General features: G+C 46.2%; 1 pseudogene; it reads right to left on the minus strand.

Annotated features, from left to right (window-relative positions):
- Positions 1-18,033: 18,033 nt before the first annotated feature.
- LOC147711142 (zinc finger BED domain-containing protein 6-like) lies at positions 18,034-19,436 on the minus strand (annotated as a pseudogene).
- Between the last annotated feature and the right edge of the window lie 256 nt (positions 19,437-19,692).

Here is a 19,692-nt window from a genome sequence, read left to right on the forward strand (position 1 = left end):
GTACAAGTACCCCAATGCAGCCAGACAGGTTCCTAAGTACGCAATGCCACAGCCAGTCAGGGAATGTCATCCAGCATGCATGTAGCAACTACACGTGTGACAGATACATGCAACTAATGAACCTCCACTTCCCCTCACAGGTGGCGCAGACAGCAGCGACAGTGACAGGCTGCTCATCGATGAGCAAGCACTGGATGTCGAGGAGGTGCCGTTACCAACACAGCCTGCACCAACAGGCGCAGCACCAACCCCTGCAGCCAGGCCCACGACATCTGTGCCTCCACCCTCTGGCGCAGCACCAACCCCTGCAGCCAGGCCCACGACATCTGTGCCTCCACCCTCTGGCGCAGCACCAACCCCTGCAGCCAGGCCCACGACATCTGTGCCTCCACCGTCTGGCACAGCACCAACCCCTGCAGCCAGGCCCACAACATCTGTGCCTCCACCCTCTGGCGCACCATCTACGCCTAGCTCAACTCCACCAGCAGCTGGGGCATCAACATCTGGTCCAGCGGCAGTGGTGACACAGCGGCCAACCACTGTGGCCAGCCAGCAGAGCAGGCGCGGCAGGGCTCGCCTGCAGAACAATGCACCCAGCGCCAGGAGGGGGATGGAAGTGCGCCTGCCAAGCATGAGTATAGAGCATAGAATACTACGAATTCACCAGCTGCAGGTACGCCGGCAAGGGGCCATACAGATGCAGCTGTATAATATTGGCTGCAATGTGGCAGGTGTGGGGGAGAGGATGGACCGCATGACGGCAGCCATGGAGGCCAACACAGCTGCTCTGATACCCCAGCGCAACACGGCCCGCCGCCGCAACCGGCAGCTACTGACGCGGCTGTCGGCTTACAATCGATCGAACTATGTGATCGGAAATGCCACGTCACAGCTATCGCGACGGTCCCTGGTGCAGCAGCAGCAGCTAATTCAATGCTGCGAGGATGTGGCCAGGGTATTAGAGCACCTCACCGCTGCTGTTATGGCACTTCATTCCGTTCTACCTGGCAATGTTGGGGGGGACGATGCCAGCGAGGGCACCTCAAGTGTGAGCAGCCAGTCTGCCTCACAGGTAGGGGTGTTGAGACGTAGCACCAGGCCCACTGCAGGGTCACGTGCGGTGGCTGAGGAGGAGCCGGAGAGGCACTTGGGTGCTTCGCGCCGGAGGCGCACCTGACTGACATGTAGTTTTACAGGCACAGGCTGAACACTGTAAGCCTGCCCTGTGTATTGGACACAGCAGTATGGGGCAATACTGATTGCATAGGAAGTATTGCAACTTGCACTATTATTGTGAATCACACAATAATATTTATTATAGCATCACACATTGGCTTTCTGTCATTATTTCAATTTGCATGCAATTGTGATTTGTTGGGTGAGGGGAGAGGGTGCACTAGAAACTGTTCATTGTGATGTGGTTGCGGCATCCGTGGCCTTCAGCTGTGTTCTCCCCGCATGCATGGCGCACATGTGCAGGTGGCCGGTCGTCCCCTTCTGATTCGCTGCCAGAGATGTCTACAGGTATCCGGCGCTTGGCATCAATGTTGTGTAGTATTGCACACACAGCCACATTGCGGCAGCACTCTTCAGGACTGTAATACATGGCCCCACCTGTCTTGTGAAGTATGCGGAATCTGCTCTTCAGTAGCCCAAAAGTCCTCTCAATGCAATTCCTTGTGCGTATGTGTGATACGTTGTAGTGCCGTTGCTGTGGTGTAGCAGGGTTGAGGTATGTGGTGAGGAGGTATTCACGCAGGGCGTAGCCACTGTCACCTGAATGAGAGGAGCAGAGGGTGAGTGCCTGTGCAGCGCAGCTACTTCATCGCAGTGTGACATTGTGGGCAAAGTGTACTTACCAAGTAGGTGTCCTACCCTGAAGTCTCCCCTGGCCAGTCGTGTGTGGAGGCCGCTGTGCTGGAATATGAATGAGTCATGTGTACCTCCCGAGTACTGTGCCACTATGTTCGTGATGTAAGTCTTAGCATTGCAGACCATCTGGATGTTGAGGGAGTGGTAGGACTTGCGATTGCGGTACATGTACTCCGCTGCAGCTGGTGGGCAGATGTGGATGTGGGTACAGTCAATGCATCCTATCACGTGTGGGAAATGGGCGACATTGTAGAATTGAAGCTTGGTCTCATCCAATTCCTGTTGGCTTGTAGGAAATTTGATGTGGTGGTGTAGCTGGGTCAGCATGCGTCAAGGAAACTCCCTAGGCAGCGGGACATGGTGGGCCGGGATATCCCCCCAGCAGCCGCAACTATCCCCTGGAAGCTCCCGGAGGCCAGGAGGTGCAGGCTACACAATACCTGGACATGTGTTTGCACGGCATTGGTCCGCCTTGTTGGGTGCTGCATCAGGGGGTCAAGGTCCTGAATTAGCTTGATGATCATTGCCCCATTCAGGCGGTACTTTGCGTATATTTGCTCTCTGGTTTGGCCCAGCAGGGTGACCCGCTGGCGGAATAACCTGGCCTGGATTCTGCGTCTCCTCCGTGCTGCTCACTGTAGCCTTCGCCGCCTGACCACCATGTACATTCCTGGCATTGTGACACTCCTAATGCTGCTGCTGCTGCTTCTCCTTAAGTGTGTTTGGTCAGGCCAGCACCAGCTGCTTATTGGCCAACGGTTTTTAAAATTTTTTTTTACTATGGGTTTGATGGTTACCACCTGCTTTGGGTTGTCCTTAAATTGCGCCTCGCAAAATGCGATTTTGGGGTTTCTCGCTAATTGCGATTTTTCATTAATCCCGATTGCGATGAAATTGCGATTTCGCTATTTTTTTCGCACAATCCGTGATTTCTCGCTATTTCCGATTTGCAACTGGTCTACTGCCGGGATTCTGCAAATCTTTTAGCGATTTTGCAATTCTGTGTTAGCGAATTTGCTATTTTCGTGGTGAATACCGATTAGGGAAATTGCGCCCGCGATAGCATTTTCGCAGCTATTGCGAGCGCAATTTAGCTTCATGAATAAGGCTGTACGTCTATTTTCCCAATAAGTTCATCCCCAAAGAGACAGTGAAAAAGTATGAAAAAGAATCGGGCAGCTTTCGATCACGGTGGTAAATATATGCAGTAAAGGGCCTATAAAAATGCTCTCGCAATTATAGAACTGTAGAAATAAAGTAACCATGACATCTGACTCTTTTCGTACTTTCAATACTCGTGATGGTGCAATAGTTCGCAAAGGTCAATTGACTGCTCGAGGTTTGAGAAAAAAAAAACTGTATGGCTGCAGGTGCAGATCTGCCTTTAATTAACTCCATGGGATTTGAACAGTTGGATATTGAAGTATTGCGGCGTATACTGGGAATATGAAATATGTTGTAGCACGCGAAAGAGCTTTCTCGACCATTGCATGTTGACCTTGCTGAATACACAAGAGCCGCTCTATTATGTATGGAATGGTAAACTGACTCATAGTTCCAGATGATAAGCGTGACCCACAAAGCACACTCTTAGCGGAACTTAGTTTTGGCTATTCTTCAAAAAATGAAAAGTTGTTATCCTCTGCATGGTCCTTCTGCGTGACTTGAAATACATGGGAAACTGTTTTTTAATCGTTGCTGACGTGAGACTGAAAGAATGATTACTTTTTAAAAGTTAATGTTTAAAACTAACAAGACATGTCAAAGCCAATAGTAATGTCTTTTTAGTAGAGAGAGTGCTTCTTGATTGATGATTAGGTGTTGTGTGTATTTGTGTAGGTCAGTGTGAACGCAGGGGCTGAAGAAGTAGATATTGGACTGGATGGATAAGTGGGAGTGGTTGGGTGGGTGGAAGTGAGTGCCATGGTGAAAGTGAGCTTTTAGGTGAATGTGGGGGGGAATGTTAAACTTGCGTGGGTCAATGTGACCGAGTAGGGGGGTGAAGGACTGTGGGTCGAATTTGAAGTTGAGTGGGTGTGTGTTGAAGGTAAGCAAGTGAATTTCAGATGGTGACAGGGTGTTTGAGTGAATTTGGGTTGGTAAATGAAAGTGAGTGTTTAAATCGTCACACAATGGCATTGTTAGTTCTTGGATCCAAGAGGGCTGCTACTGAATTACAGGCTTTGCCGGACATACTCAACTCATGCCCAGCATTCAACCTCATGCGGGTTATGTATTCCAGTCCTGCTTTTTCCACTGACTACTCATTCAAATAGAGTGCATATTGTCAGTGTGAGTATGTGTGTGTGTATGTGTATATGTATGTATAACCCATGCTTTGGGGACTGATTGGATTCTCACAGCATTGGTTAACCTTGTCAGAACTGGATGAATGCTATCTCTGTGAGGACTGGTGTGTTGTGAGGACCGGTGGCATTAGTGTGTTTAGGTGCTTTCGAGCAAGTGCATCCAAAAACTAAGGGGCAGATTTACAAGCGCCCTGTGCCACCAGTACGTCACGTCACTTTTTGTGACGTACTGGTTGCGCATGGTACTGCTCCATATTTACATGCAGCACTTTGAGGGAAAGGGGCGTTCCATGGGTGTTGCTGTGGTTGTTTCCTCGCAACACTCATGGAACAAAACGCATTTCCAGATTTATGAGGAATCGTGAATCTGAAAATGTGTCTGAATTCTACACCACCCTAGGGGTGGCGTAGCATTCACCCTAGGGGTGGCGTAGCGAGGTGCTACGAGGAGAAATGATTTAATTTCTTCTCATTCTTTCGTCTTTCAATGTGTGCTGCATTCTGCAGCACACATTGAAAGAGGAAAATGCCTGTAGTGATTGTTTTTGTGCTGCACAAAAACAATCTCCCCATGACACGGGCATCCTTGCACCATGGTGCAAGGGTGCCTGCGCCGGAGCATGGCAGCAGTTTGTGCCAGCACAGGGGAGAGCACAGGAATATGACATATTATTGTAAATATGTTGCAGTCCTGTGCTTCGGAAGTGCCGCAGCGTGGCACAGCCAAAGGTCACTTCCTTGTAAATCTGCCCCTAAATGTTCAGTTAGATATATCTTGGCCTGCTTTATAACCTCCCCTATTATCAAAGCATGCATAGAGTTAGAATAGTAATTACATAGGTCATTATGGTCAATGGCTGGTCATCTTAATAGGTATGCTATGTTGTGTGTATGTATGTGTGAGAACAGATTTGTTTGTGTTGCTAAGGGAACACAGTCTGCACATGCTTTCTTAATTGGTACAGCTTGTTTTGATGGGACTGGATTAGCTGACAGTCTGTTCAACTTTCTATATCTATTTTATTGGAGCAAATAGCATGCTTTGAGAATGTACAGGGCATTTTGCTAACACAAACCAGAGTCCGTATACACATGAAGCAATAATATTGTGCTCTGGTGTCAATGCTGTATATACTGAGATAATGACTGGCTGTAGCCATAAGCAGACTATAATCAATTATTTAAATCAGTAGCAAAGCAGCGCTACCCAATAAAACCAAATGCTTTTTTTCCTCAAAAATGAAACCTTAGTCCAAGGTGAAATGTAAGTGGAAGGTGAAGAGTTAAATTTCAAATTGAAGTATGAAATCCGAACATATTTTGCATCCCCACTTTTCAAGACACCTTTAGGTTTCTAATACTCAGGGCGAACCTATGGAGGCAGTGATGCGCTTATGACCTTTGTAAAGGCCTGATGGCGTTTGGCATAGGATGGCACAACAGATGGTGACTCAGGGGTATATTCAAAGAACATGGGATAACTGCCGCAAGAGCAGCGTAACTCAACTTTCAACATCTCAGCCCATCGCGGAAAAACAACTCAGTGACAACGTGGAATTCACAACACAACAGTAGCATGCAATAGACACCAGACAACAGGGAAAATTTCAGTGTAAAAATGAATTCCACACCAGAAAAATGCGATAGTGAACACAAAAAAAATGCGATGAGGCCAAACGCGGTACAAAAAGTAGCGAAAACCAGCCACAGGCCTGCAAATCCTCTGTGTCTGGTGAGACAATGCACCATATAAAACACAGAAAAAATAAACCAGAAACAAGCCAAAGCACATAGCAACATGGATGCACCCTGACCCAGCGCAGAGGCCTACATGAACCCCACAATCCCCACAGACCACCAGCACGGACAAACGGGATCGGGGAAGGCCAAGGAGAAGAGGGAGAGGAGAGGGGTGCAGACCTCAGGAAAACAAGACCAGCGTCACAGAGCAACTGACCCACTAGCAGACCACTTGGATTGCAGTCGGAGTGCCGAGGAGGCCAATCCAGGAGGCCAATAGGCACTGGCATGACATGACTACCTAAACCAGGCACCGATCCACTGCCAACAGGAAGGCAGCAACGGTGACAGGAGGTGACAGTTCAGCACCACCGGAGGAGCTTGAGGAAACCCAGGCCACAGTCATCAGTGTGGAGACGGTGTAAGGAGTAGGGAGTAAGGACACAGCTCGAGAGGACCTGACACAACATCAATAGGGAGTGCAACGAACATGGACAGGGGAGATGGGGGAGATGGGTACAATGGCATACATGCACAACAAGGCGTAGCACACTGCACATCCACTGCACACCCAGGATCATGCCCCAGATCCTCTTGGCACACTGCAGCACACACACATAGTACGAACTGCACACCACAATGACGACAACGTGGAACAACGGGCATAACCAACACTGCCGAACACAGGACACAACTGGCTCTGCACATGCATAGGATCTGGACCACTACATCTGACAGAGCCGGAAACTGTGAAATGCAAATGTAAGCATACAACCTCACATCAGTCATGTTGTCCAAATGTACACTGTCCTGCAGGAGAATCCATCACCCCCCCAAATAGTCACAATGTACATTGCCATACAGTCTGCATGCAAACCAGCACAGTGCACCACCATATATGTCAACACAAAGTCAACACGCACCTCCCCTTCACATCACAGAGGGGCACACAACACATTAAATAGTGCACAGAATACAACACACCAGTGATGCCGGAGAGGACCACCACACCATCGACACCGACGCCCTACAACAGCCCATGGATATCCCACACAACCCCCCACCAGGACCCGGACAGCCAAGCTACTCAGGGGGGAACACCAAGCCTGCAACAGACCACACAGCAGGAAACACCTGCAAGCACATCTGGCTCACAACACTTCACCCACCCACAAATGCCACCCCAATGCCATGTGTCAGCACACCAAAAGGAGATGGCCCAACAGGTGTGGGTGGGGGGCGAACCCAGGGAATGCGAACCAGGACAAAAACGTAGCACTCTATCACCCTTAAGGGCCCACTCACACCCCACTAAGTAGACCCACACTGCCACAGAGACACATGCAGATGCACATTCACAGCACAGAACCAAGCCCAGGGGTGCTCAAATAGCAGTAACACACCCATGTTAGCTCTGCGTATGATGGCCCTGGCCCTCCCCTTACGAATTGAGTGGGTGACGACTAAGCTACATGTCCAAGCTCCAACCCGGTGCCTGCGTTGACATGTCTCCATCCGATGTACACAGCACAATGTAATGTCGTAGGGCCCAGGGCCCACATGCATAATACAAGACCACAGGGACACACGCAGATATCATGTTGAACTGGCTACGGACACATGCGCCCGGCCCCTTTATTGGTAAGGCCACATGTACAGTGACGCCTGTGCTGGATGTGTGTGGGGTGAGTGTAAGCCATTCTGCCACTGGTGCTGGCAACCACTGGAACATTAGACATCAGTGCAATGGAAACAGAAAACACATGAATTACAGAGTCAACTGCTGAGCAACATGGAGTGAGCCGGAGAAAGTCCAGAGGACAGCCAACATGCAAACAGAAGTGTCCGTGAGCTGCAGTGCACTGGGGTTGGGACACTAGAGAGGAGCGCGCTCATGTGAAGAAGAAGTCTCAGATTTTGTCCCTTTAACATATTCCCAATACAGATGAAGTGGGGTGTGTTAGACCTGCATCATCTTCACCATCAACGTCTCAGGGCTGCCACACTGTTTGAGGTGACATATCTACTCAATCGCTCCACAGCACAAAACACCATCAGCAACGGACAATGGCCTGCAGTGCAGTGAGTCACAGGCACCTGGAGTGCTGAGCAGGGTATCAGGCCGATGATGGCATCCACGACAGGTCTGAGCAACTCCATAAGTCTGTCAAGACCACCGTTTCAACTCTGGCAGATGGCTGTTGGAGGTGTTCCTTGCAGTGGTGGTGTGTGCCTCCTGCGGTGATGCTACGTCCGGGCTAGTTTGGACTCACTTTGGAGTGTGAGCCCTGGTGGGATGCATTTGGGCCCGGAAGCTGCGTACAGTGCAAGGCCACAGAGAAATGGCGTTGATGACCCAGAGGCCTATGCCTCAGTAGCCATCCAATATCTCCGGAGAAGGGGTCCTGGATCTGACCAGCACAGAGTTAGTGGCCCCGGATGCACTGCGGCCGGCACATTCACGCAGCCACGGGAGGGTGACTTGCAGTGAAGTCAGATGAGCAATGCGACTTGAGCGGGTCACCATCAATGTCGGAGGTGTATGTTGCAGAGGGATTCGGGGGACAGTGGAAGGTGTCATCCAGGGCATGACACTGAAAGGTTTGATTGTATCCGGAAGCAGCAAATGGAGGAGTGGAATGCGACAGCATGCGTTGCCACCACCAATTCAGTATCAGCATCATGAGGATGAAAACTGCCCCCTAGTCCATAGACTCAGGTGCCACGATCAGAGAGTGTCAATGAATTTCGGGGAACAGACTTAGTGGCACCGGGGCTGAGTGCGATGATGCCGGTACACTTATATGAACTCCGCCATTGCAAAATGATGACTCTGTGACCTACTGGACCACAGAGTAGGTCAGAGACAGCGGTCAGCAGTGACCCACAGCCATGTGTTGTTGGCTCACGATGCACAGTGCTAGTGACTCCAGGGCAGTTGTTGGTAGTGTACGAACAACTCCATAATAATGATCCTTTTCTCTCCGCCAAGATGCAAGGCATCATCCTCTTACGCCTCTCCTTGCATGCAATGACATGTAATCTGCCTTTGCATACTTGATGTTCAGTTCCAAATCTGTGACCTACTTGAGCGCAACCTAGGTCGAGAGCAGTGTAGGGCGGAGGCATCAGTCAGCACAGGCCATTCACTGAGTGTCGCCGGCATAGACTAGTGACCCCACTGGCCTGTGTAGTTCAGTTTAAGTGGCACCACGTGTTTGGTCACCTTCGTGACTGTGACCCAGCTTTCATCCAGACTAAGCGACATCTTCCTTTTACTCCTCTCTGTGCATCCATTGGTGTGGACTCAACTATTCATTATTAACCCTGGGTGTAGTTCACGGAGTCGCACTCCGCAGAGCTACGCGAAGACGCAATTGCACTCTGCGACCTACGCGTAGCTCCGCAGACATGCGTAGTTGCTTGCTAGATCCGTTCGCGCGCCGTTTTTCGTCTTCGGGAGCGCGGTGCGCGTGTTCGGGGCGCTGCCTGCATGCTCGGGATGGCTAGCGCGCTAAGTTACCCAAGAGGTTTATCCCGCCCGCTTGCGTTCCCTTATTTCCTGTTCCGGGTCACAAGTAACGTGTTCGGGTTGTGCAAGACATGTTCGGGAACTCATCTTCTCGTTCGCACTACAAAAGTGCGTGATCGCGCTAAATATCGCGCGAACCTACCCACGCGGTCGCGATGGGCGCAGCCATCTTGGATCACACACTCTGGCTATTGTTTTGGGCCTACTTTAGCATCTAGCTCATATCTCTTCAATCCTATTCATTTTACCCACATTTTCAAACTTTCTTTAGTTATTACCTATCTCTCTCTGTGCCTAGGTTTATATTTTTCATTTTATTTCTATTTTTACAACTTTTCTATTGTTTTATTTTACTTCCTTCTTTTACCTTGCTTCTTCTTTCCCCTACCTATTTGTCTTGAACTTTTCTTCTCCCCTCCACCAAGAACCAAGGTTAAGGGCGCCAGCAGCAGCGGCGGCTCAAAGGGCAAGGCGCCTGTGCCCCAAAAAACCCGGCTGCCTTGCGGCAGAATGCGCCGCCCAGGGGTGACGGCCCGCCAACTTTTTGAGGAGGAGGAGGTGGCTGCCCTGGTCTTTTTTATCCAGCGCCACCTCCACTTGATCTTGGCAGCAGGCGGCAGGCCCGGCTCCGGCTACCAGATTGAAGAGCGTCTCCGGCGGTGGGCGAAGGTGCGCCGGGCAGTCTTCCGCTGCTCCGGTATCCTGCGTACTCACCATCAGCTGTCCCACCGCTGGGCAGACATTTTGGACCGGGAGCAGGACCTGTTGGACCTGCTTGGTGTCGAGGTCGTGGTTCTTGGTGAGTGGCTACCCAAAAAAAAAAAGTGTGTATATATATATATATATATAGCTGCACGTTTCTGTAGCCCAATGATGGTATCAGAAAAAGATTGGCTGGTACACTGGTATCCGGTTCACAGATTTTATTACACCAAACCCCCTTCACCCCTTACAGACGCGTTTCGCCTTTGCAGGCTTCGTCAGTGTAAAAAAAAAATATATATATATATATATATATATATATATATATATATATATATATATATATATATATATATATATATATATATATATATACATATATATATATATACAAAGCTTTCATGTAATGCATAGTTTCGGCGCAACTCAGAAAACATGCACTAAGCGGTTATTTAATCTGTAAAGCGTCCGAGTCTATCCGGATCCGAAATGTAATGTTTAAAATCTATATATTGTAAAAAATGATTTAACTATGCGTATTACATCTAAAGCTTTTTTACATGGACATGGAGGCAAGTTTAATGAAAGTAGTGAGCAATTTGAAATGTGCAAATGGCATATATTGTAAAAACTACGAGTCTGTTCTCACTGTCAGTCAGTTTGTAGTACTAATCACATGACTGTTTTGGGTGCACTTTCTTTCTTAAAAATGGCGATTGTAATTCATTGAAGTATCGGTGAGCAAGCCTGCTGGTCAGGCGAAACACGTCCGAGGGCGACATAAAATAAACACTTTGGTCTGCACAAAGTCTCGTCACTGGTAGTTTGTCTACTTGGGAGGTGAAATATATATATATATATATATATATATATATATATATATATATATATATATATATATATATATATATATATATATATATATATATATATATATATATATATCTATAGTAGTATAAGTATTGTTATTGTATCTTTCTAAATCTTGGCTGAATAAGTAACGCGATGACTGGTGCTCCTAGTTACATTTCCGATGTATTCCGTTATATCTACTGTAATTGTATGACACTGGTCTGTGCTGCGCTTCTTCACTGACTCTGGCGTGTTGTTTCAACTTGGCGCTAGCTTTTGCTGTTTATTGATGTGCGATTTTCTTTATTGTAGAGAACTGAAGTGAGTTAATGCTATTAATAGAGTCTTGTCCTTCCTTTGTCCGTCAGTGAAATAGCGGTGGATGGATAATTGTACGTAGTTTGCATATTGTATCATTTTTTTTTCACGGCCTTCTCTTCTGCATGAATCCTCCTCTGGCAATGAATGTTAAAGTTACTTTGTTCTTCTTACCTCAGCCAGGGCCGGCTTTAGGCATGTGCAAGCTGTGCAACTGCACAGGGCCACCAAACGCCAGGGGCCACCACACCAATATATATACTTAATTTAATAATCCTCTGAGGATGGATACATATTTGCGTGGCGGCCCCTGGCAGGGATTTGGTGCCTCCGGCTCTGTTCCACTTCCAAACACCCTGACTCCCCCCTCTTCACTTGCCTCCGTGCTCCGCCCCGACCTCCTCTTCCGGGCCCCCCTACCTACGCTCCCTGCCCAGGACCACCATGAGCCTAGAGCCGCCCCTGCCTCAGCCCTCCATAGAACTGATGTAGTTTGTTTTGTGAGTGGGTAGGCTTAGCAGCAGTAGCATTCAGTCAGTAGCAGAGCAAAATATGATGCAACGAACGTACAATTTTGTGTTAGTTAGTATGCACAAATTTAAGCATGTCTCCTCCTTGTGATCTATGCATTTTGCTGGCAAAAATAAAAAAGAAATGCCTACTTACAGATAATTGATTACCCCATTCTTGAATCGGTGGTGTTGTTCAGGTGTTACTGCCTCTGTGTTACTTACTAATCTGCAATCAGAATGTTTATGGAACATTTGATTTGTTTTCTCCAAGAATACAGTCAGTGAATCCTGCAAGGCAGTAGTCATTTGGTAGATCAATGTTTGTTTCTTTTAATGTTCTAGCAGTGGTTTTTGAAATGATGTCTATGTTTCACAGCACTCAATGTTTTTCTCTTTCTTTATTATTTCTTACATGAACCACAGAACCCAGGGGTAAGCAGAAGGCTGGGACCGAGTCGGCGGGTGAACCACAGGCACAGAGCTCCTCTACTGAGGATCCTGCTGCTGTCCCCAGTAAGTCCAACAGTGCTTTCTTTTGGAATAATGATATTTCCCTAACTTTCTAAAAGAGCTTTTTTTCCAACCGATTAATGACATTTTATTCCTAAATACATTTTGACAAATGCTTTTTTGATTTTCATTATGTTTTCAAAATTTTGGGTATCTGTCCCTGCCTTTCTGTTCCTTCAAAGAGCCTCTGCTATGACTCTCTGTGCTACTACTAGTATTAGACTGTCTGTAGGTAAGTTTGCCCTGTTGCCCACTCTTTAGTTAAGGTATTAATCTTTTCAAAAAATCTGTGATAGAATAGCTGTAGGCACAGGGTCCACTCCTGTCTTATGCTTTTTCCTCTGTAATGTCTCTGCTTTGCCAATTGACACCAACCAAGTATGCATCCAGATGTTGGTCTAGTATTTTGTAAACGTTAGTATACCACTACCACTCTTGTAGGTATTCTTCTATGCAGTCACATACATAACTATGTATGCACCAGAAAATTGGATGTTGGTGATAGGCAGGTTGGACCTTACTTACTTACACCTCAGTCACAGAACTCTGAGGAACCCAGAATTCACTGAACGACAACCTATATGGGCTCAGTCATTGGCCAATTATTCAATTATCCCACTCCTGAACCCCAATACCAAGATGCCCAATGCTTTTATTACACAATCCATAACCTACGTAACCCCCTTTTGCTCACTCACTCGTGTAAATCTACAAGACAACAGACACTGAAAATATACTTCCGAGTCAATGTGGTACTTCAAAAGCTTTATTTTGTTAGAAGTAACTAAGTAAGTAACATCAATGTTTTTAAGTTGTTCCGTGAAATACGTCAAGGCCCACCAGAAAAAATCCAGAGTTAAAAAAGGCTGAATAAAGTAATCTACATTTGTACAGCTACCAGTGCACGATAGGGAAATGTGGGAAATGTCGGAGACCCCTCACCATTGCACGTATACTGGTTACATATGCCTCTTTTTGGTAAGCTCTGGAAATCTCTGCTTCGTAGAAGGAAATCTTCTAATCTGCCGAAAAATAATGACAAAAGTGGTGCACGTTAGACAGTATGAAAATAAATACATTTATGCAAGTTTTTTGCAGTCATGCTAAAAAAAAGGTGTAACCTGTAAGCAAACTCGATTCCACAATCCACATACAAAAAGTAAATACGGGCCTTTTTATTTTCCAAACTCTTCAGGTGTATGCATTGAACAATCATGTGGCCTCAAAGGCGTCTTCTCGTACTGCGCAACAAGCTGCGAGGTAGCATGCGCAAAACTGTAGACATTGATGTACAAACTGGTTACATGGTTCAGTCTAAATTTCCAAGGACTAGAGTAGCAGTAGAGATGAGATGAGCTTGGGTACCATACCATAACAAATGAATGCTAATATGTGTAGTGACTCTGCTGTACTAGGCAATGTGGACTACTACTGATTACGTGATTACGTACGTTGTACTTAACTGTTTTGCAGAACTCCATTCTTGGTGAACAAGTACAATGGGGGCTGTGCATCCATCTAAAAAGGTGTACTTATTTTTATAGGTGCAGAACTGGTACCATCCACCAGTGCTGACGGGGACAGCGGCGCAGCGTCAGCAGAGGCGATCCCGGAGGGGACAGGACCAGAGGCACCTACACCAGCACCAGCAGCAGTGGGGGAGGAGCCAACAACGGTGGGCGATGGTAAGTTACATTCAATAGTGATCCGCATTACTTGGTGGGAGGGGAAAACTTCTTCACTGTACTCTGAGATTTATAATGAACTTGAAGTTCTACTGGACAATATATGACGCCACCTTTATTTGTCATTACCAAGCTTAGCATTACCACCGGCGAGAATTGATAAAATAACAGGCCTCTTCTATCTGACTACAACTCAGCTGTGAAAGGTTGGTGGCAGACTAAAAGTCTTATCCACAACATTACATGACCGCGATGGATTAACACTAAGGAGATCGATTTTAAGTATGATGAAAGGAGCAAGGAAAAAGCACCAATCATCTAATATAGAAGGATACTTTGGAATCAGCAATGCAGGTGGCTGATAGCAGTCGGATGCATGGGTTGTTGTGGAAGCATGGAAAGGGGAAAACACAGCTGCCTGTGTGGGTGGGAGACACACCCAATATCGGTGGGTAGGGGATAGTCTCAGCAGCGGTGTTTTGGTCAAACCTAAAGGCAAGGGAAGGAGGGGACGACTGGATGCATGCCGGGTCGTTTCTGGCGAAACACAAACCACCTAAGGTGTGTTGCGCGATATAAAGAATGATAGTCTCTACTAGACATTTACTACTAGCTGGCCCCTGTTAATTAATGTTAGTTTGAGACTGTCACTGTTCCCGGAAGCAGAGTATATGATATAAAACGAGATATGAAAAAGACAGGTGTTCGTATGTGTGTGACCGTTGAAGCCAAAAAGTCCAACAAATTAATTATATAGGCCGTAGAATGTTCAAGATAGATACAACACCATTTTTTGTACTCAGCTTGCTTGCTAGTGCTACTGTGCCACTATGTGTTGAATAAATTTTGTGTTCTTGATTTGATGGGATTTTGGATTACAACAATTCTGTCTCTTTCTTTATAGTTACTCCTTCAAAACCAACAAGAAAGGAGTTGGCAGTCCGGGCCCGGCAGCGGAAACTGCAGGCCATCGTTGAGGCCTACCGCCGGCTGGTGGCTCAGGCCGAGGAGGAGTAGGAGGCGGCGGCAGCAGCTGCTGCCTCTTCTAATGCCCCGGCCCCCAAGCCTGCAGGAGTACATCGCCGTGGTCAGGCAGCCGCCCGCCGCCAGATTTTTTCATCATCGGCCACCCCCCCACAACATGCATGCCATGTAGGTGCCGTCAATTCCAAACAAAGATTCTCCTCCGGGTAGCGAGGCTTGAGGATGAAATAGAGGAGCGGGTGAAGCTCATTGTGGACAAACCCTTGAAAGCCCGCCGGCTTTGAGATGGACCCTGTTTGTTTGCCCCTTTTTCAATCCTTTTGTTGGTGGGTGGGAATTGGGTGTTGGGGTTTACATTACATTGAACGTGGAAATTTGGTTGGGGTTAGGGGAGGGTAGGGACAGCTGTGGGGTAAGATTTAATATATATTTTATTTTTGTATCATCTTTCTTTATATTATGGTAAAATAAATGAGACACAAAGTTATGTTCAAAAGAAAACATTTGAAGTTCATTTGTGTTTGTTGGGGGGTGGAGGGGGGACTGTTTCACCAAATAATGTACGTTGTGCAACATCGCGAGGTTTAATTAGCCATGCAGGTCAGCGGACAGTGCTTTCGAATAAAAAAATATATTGGCCACATCTTTAACATGCAGACAGATGGATGCGGTAAACCCTCACCGAGTTATATTTGTAGTATTAGAAGAACTACCAGTCTGTCTTGCGTTATACCTCACAGCAAACTTATCTTACCTGTGATTGCTGATGATGATTGATGATGAAGTGTGGCACTGCAAGGGCTGCATTTGTTTCCCAAGACAATGGAGAAGAATCTGTGGTTCTGAACTTCTGTGATAGTAGTAGTAGACAGACCCTGCCAGTAGCATTTTGAGACAAAAAGAAAAAGGCAGTCATTTGCGTGATAGACAATGTGGGGGTAGTATAAGTATTAAGTACAGTACATTACAAGACTGACCCAAAAACAATATTGCAACTGCTAAACTGAAACAAAACAATGGTTTTGGGGACTGGAAACTAAGTGCAAGAGAAGATAAGAAGTTCAACTGTAGTTGTAGTACTCACGGTAACGTCAAACTTTTCAAAATCATAATGCTGTAAACTTAAACCCAAACAATGACCCCAATTCATTAGATGTATTCGTTGTTTGATGGTAATGGTAAATTATTTGGCATTATACACAGAGTTGGGAAGCAGAAGAAGATCCTGGCCATGCCTTGTTGAAATTTCACTATTGTTGCTTTCACCACATCTTCCCCAGCAAGCGCGTGATCAAATTGTTGGTGTATATTTAATGTAACAAACATCACACCTCAATGAAACCACGCAGCCCGGGGGAAGAGGGTTAGGGTTTGTTGAATGGATGGGTACGGGGGTTTTGGGAAAGGTTTGAGAAAGAAAAACAGTAGGCATGGAGACAACAAAAGCAAAACAATGAAGACAATGATTTATGATGTTGATCCACTAGCCAATGAATGTAAGGAATAAACGTAGGAAAAGGACACGCTGAATATCATTCTTGGTTTCCCGCCATCCAATTGCTTGATGATGAGGATTAGTGGTAAGGGTGAGTTGATGCTCATAGTATAATAGCAGTGGGTGAAAAACGTCCAGCCTGAAAAAGAAAAGGCAAATACAAAAGAATGTGAATGACCTAAACAAATTGTAATACAGTGAAGATCAAAAAAATAATACAAGAGGAGTAGTCGTAACTTAAGAGAGGACTTTCAGACTGAGTCGGCTTCAATACAATATGTATAAGTCTACTAGTTGCACATCATTAATATTCTAGAAGTACAAGAAAAGACAGGAGCCAGCACAGAACAGGCCCACTACACATGGTCGCCCGTAACACAAACTGCATTTCCCTAAAAATTTCACTGAGCCTCAGAAAGAGGCATAAAAAAGCAACCTAGCATTTTCAAAATTAATCAACAAAATCAATGCGTCATTCTAAGTCATCAATCATACCACTATTGTACTCTACCACTGCACAGTGCACACACATGTAGTAGCCTGGGTCTACTGTGCTGTGCCTCTTATTTGTATTTACCTTGTATTCCACTCCAAGAAACATCGTACATCAATCAGCTCAGATCCAACTGCCTGACAGCGTGCAAAGATATGGTGGTCACCATCATTATCAGGTGTGGCACGTCTAGTCCAACAGCAACAGCAACTCAGTCTGTAGTGAGTGACTACGATAAATTAAGTCCTGACTGCACCTGTAGTAGTAGGAAGTGGAACACAAGTGCGTAAATAATTTATATTATTAAATAACATGGAAAAATTGGCTATCACGTGAGTCTGATGTTACTAGTATACTTCAACTCCATGCACATTTGCTCAGAGTCAGCAAAACATCCAATGCAATGCATGGCATCATTCATTTAATATACCTGTCTTGCTCTTCTCTTTCACTGTCAGATGATTGATCACAGAGGCTGCTGAGCCTTTTAAAAGTAATGGCGAGTCACAACAAGTTGACTTCAGTTGTGGATGCCTGCTCAAGTTTTGACACTGAAGAGTCGTCAATGAATGCCTGCAGACAGAGGTGGTAGCCTTAAGAGTAAGACAGTGATGAGTTGCAGATTTCGAATGAAATAGAGGATGGCTGTAGTCATGTACGGTTCACTTGTTATGGAGGGACTGTTAGAGGCTACATTATTGTACTATACTCCATCTACAACATCCAATGTATGGCTGGCAAGATGGAATTGTATTGACTTGAGTGGGAGTCAAGAAGATGGAGCAAGACTCTGAGGAGTGCAGTCAACATGGAACATAAATTCACAGGCGTGCAACTCCAGGAGGTAAATAAAAAGATACAGTGAAAATAAATGCACAGGCGTGCAACTCCAGTAGGTACATAAAAAGAATCAGTGGTGGGGATGGATTTGGTTGTGGTTTTTATTAGCAGTTTTGCACCAGAAAGCCATTGTTAATAAGAAAATAAAGAACACAAATAAAGGAAGGGAGAAAGTAACAATTTAAAAGCCTAGTTGTCAGGGAAGAGGAGCTCGTCTTCAAACTCTGGGGGTTCGGACAGATGACGTCATGTAACACAGTAGTGATGATGTCTTCGGACTCGCTTTCTTCATCCTGCTCTGATTCACGTACTTTATAGTCTGGTGGTATGAAGTCTTGATTCATTTTTATCATTGTCAGCCTCTCCACGCTTTTGGGGGAGAGACTGGTCCTTTTCGATGTCACAATGGCACCAGCAGAACTGAAAACCCGCTCAGAAGGGACACTGGCTACAGGACAAGCCAGATACTTTTTCGCCAGCCTGCTCAGCACTGGCCACTGTCTCCTTCTTTCATACCAATAGACCAATGGGCTTTGCTCCATGAACACCTCTGTTGTGTCATCCAGATAGGCCTGAACCATCCGCTCAGTGTTCATTGGTGCGCAGCTTTGCTGGTCCTCTTTCCCCTTTGCAACAGCAACGGACTTACCCATCCCTTTCTGTAGAAAAAAAGCAGTTATGCTTTTGGTTGTGTCTGCTGAATCAGATTGTGTAGGTGCTGCTTTTGGTACTGTTGGTGCCTGCTTGGAAGCAGACGCACTGCTCTCATGCTCTGAAGAACTTGCCTCAGGAGGATGGCCTGGAGTACTTTGACTGTCCTGGGCTGGCACTGGCAGGCCTTTAAGTAACAGCCGTTCAGTTTCTAAATCATTAGCTTCCGCAGCTATGGAAGTTTTGTACTTGGCAACATCCCCATCTGAAAAAGGAATTACTGCGCTATTGCTGACAAATAATTTGTACCGTGGATCCAACATTGTTGCAGTGTTGTAATGTTGATCTGACACAATCATTTGAAGCCTTGCATTTAGAGATAAGCGGTTGGCTAAGGCCTTGGCCAAGGTATATGCATCAACTTTTTCTTCGTCACCTTCGTATGTTTCACAGACCTCCTTCAGCTGTTGCTCAAGCATGTACAACAATGGGATGGCTTGGCCCATAGTACAGTCCTCCCTGCTAACTGCACGTGTGAAGACCTCAAAAGGTAGTAGCATCTCTGTCAAGCATTTAATGAGGTCCCACTGCCACATCTCAACAGTCAGGGCTTTAAGATTAACAGTAGGATCCCCTAATCTTCTTGACATGACATAAGCATTCAGTGGTATGTACTGCTCAAAGAGACGCTCAAGCATGAAATAAGTAGAGTTCCAACGTGTTGGGACCTCCTGGATCAGTACTTTGACTGGCAATTTATTCTCACGCTGAATGACCCGTAGCAGCTTCCGTGCTTTAAAAGAATGATTAAAATGCGTGCATATTCTTCTGCAGATGGTCAATATGTTGCTGACTTTGGCTTCAGTTTTCAGAAAGTCTTGCACGACTAAGTTAATGCAGTGTGCCAAACAGGGTACCCTGAAATAATGTCCTTCTCTCATTGCCTTCACTACATTACTGCCATTGTCGGTGGCAACAAAACCTATCTTAAGGCCTCTTGGTTGCAGCCATTCAAAGACCTTGCTGTTAAACTCAGACAAAATGTTTTCAGCAGTATGAATTTTCTCCATACCAAACATGGCTACAGTTGCATGTCTGCGAGTATCATTAAAAATCCCAGCAACGCCAAGGCCTGAAGTTAACTTGTCTTTAACACCTGCAAAAGAGATCCAGTGTGCGGTGATGCACATGTAATCT

Source organism: Lissotriton vulgaris, chromosome 5, assembly GCF_964263255.1.
Source record: "Lissotriton vulgaris chromosome 5, aLisVul1.2, whole genome shotgun sequence".
Taxonomy (NCBI): domain Eukaryota; kingdom Metazoa; phylum Chordata; class Amphibia; order Caudata; family Salamandridae; genus Lissotriton; species Lissotriton vulgaris.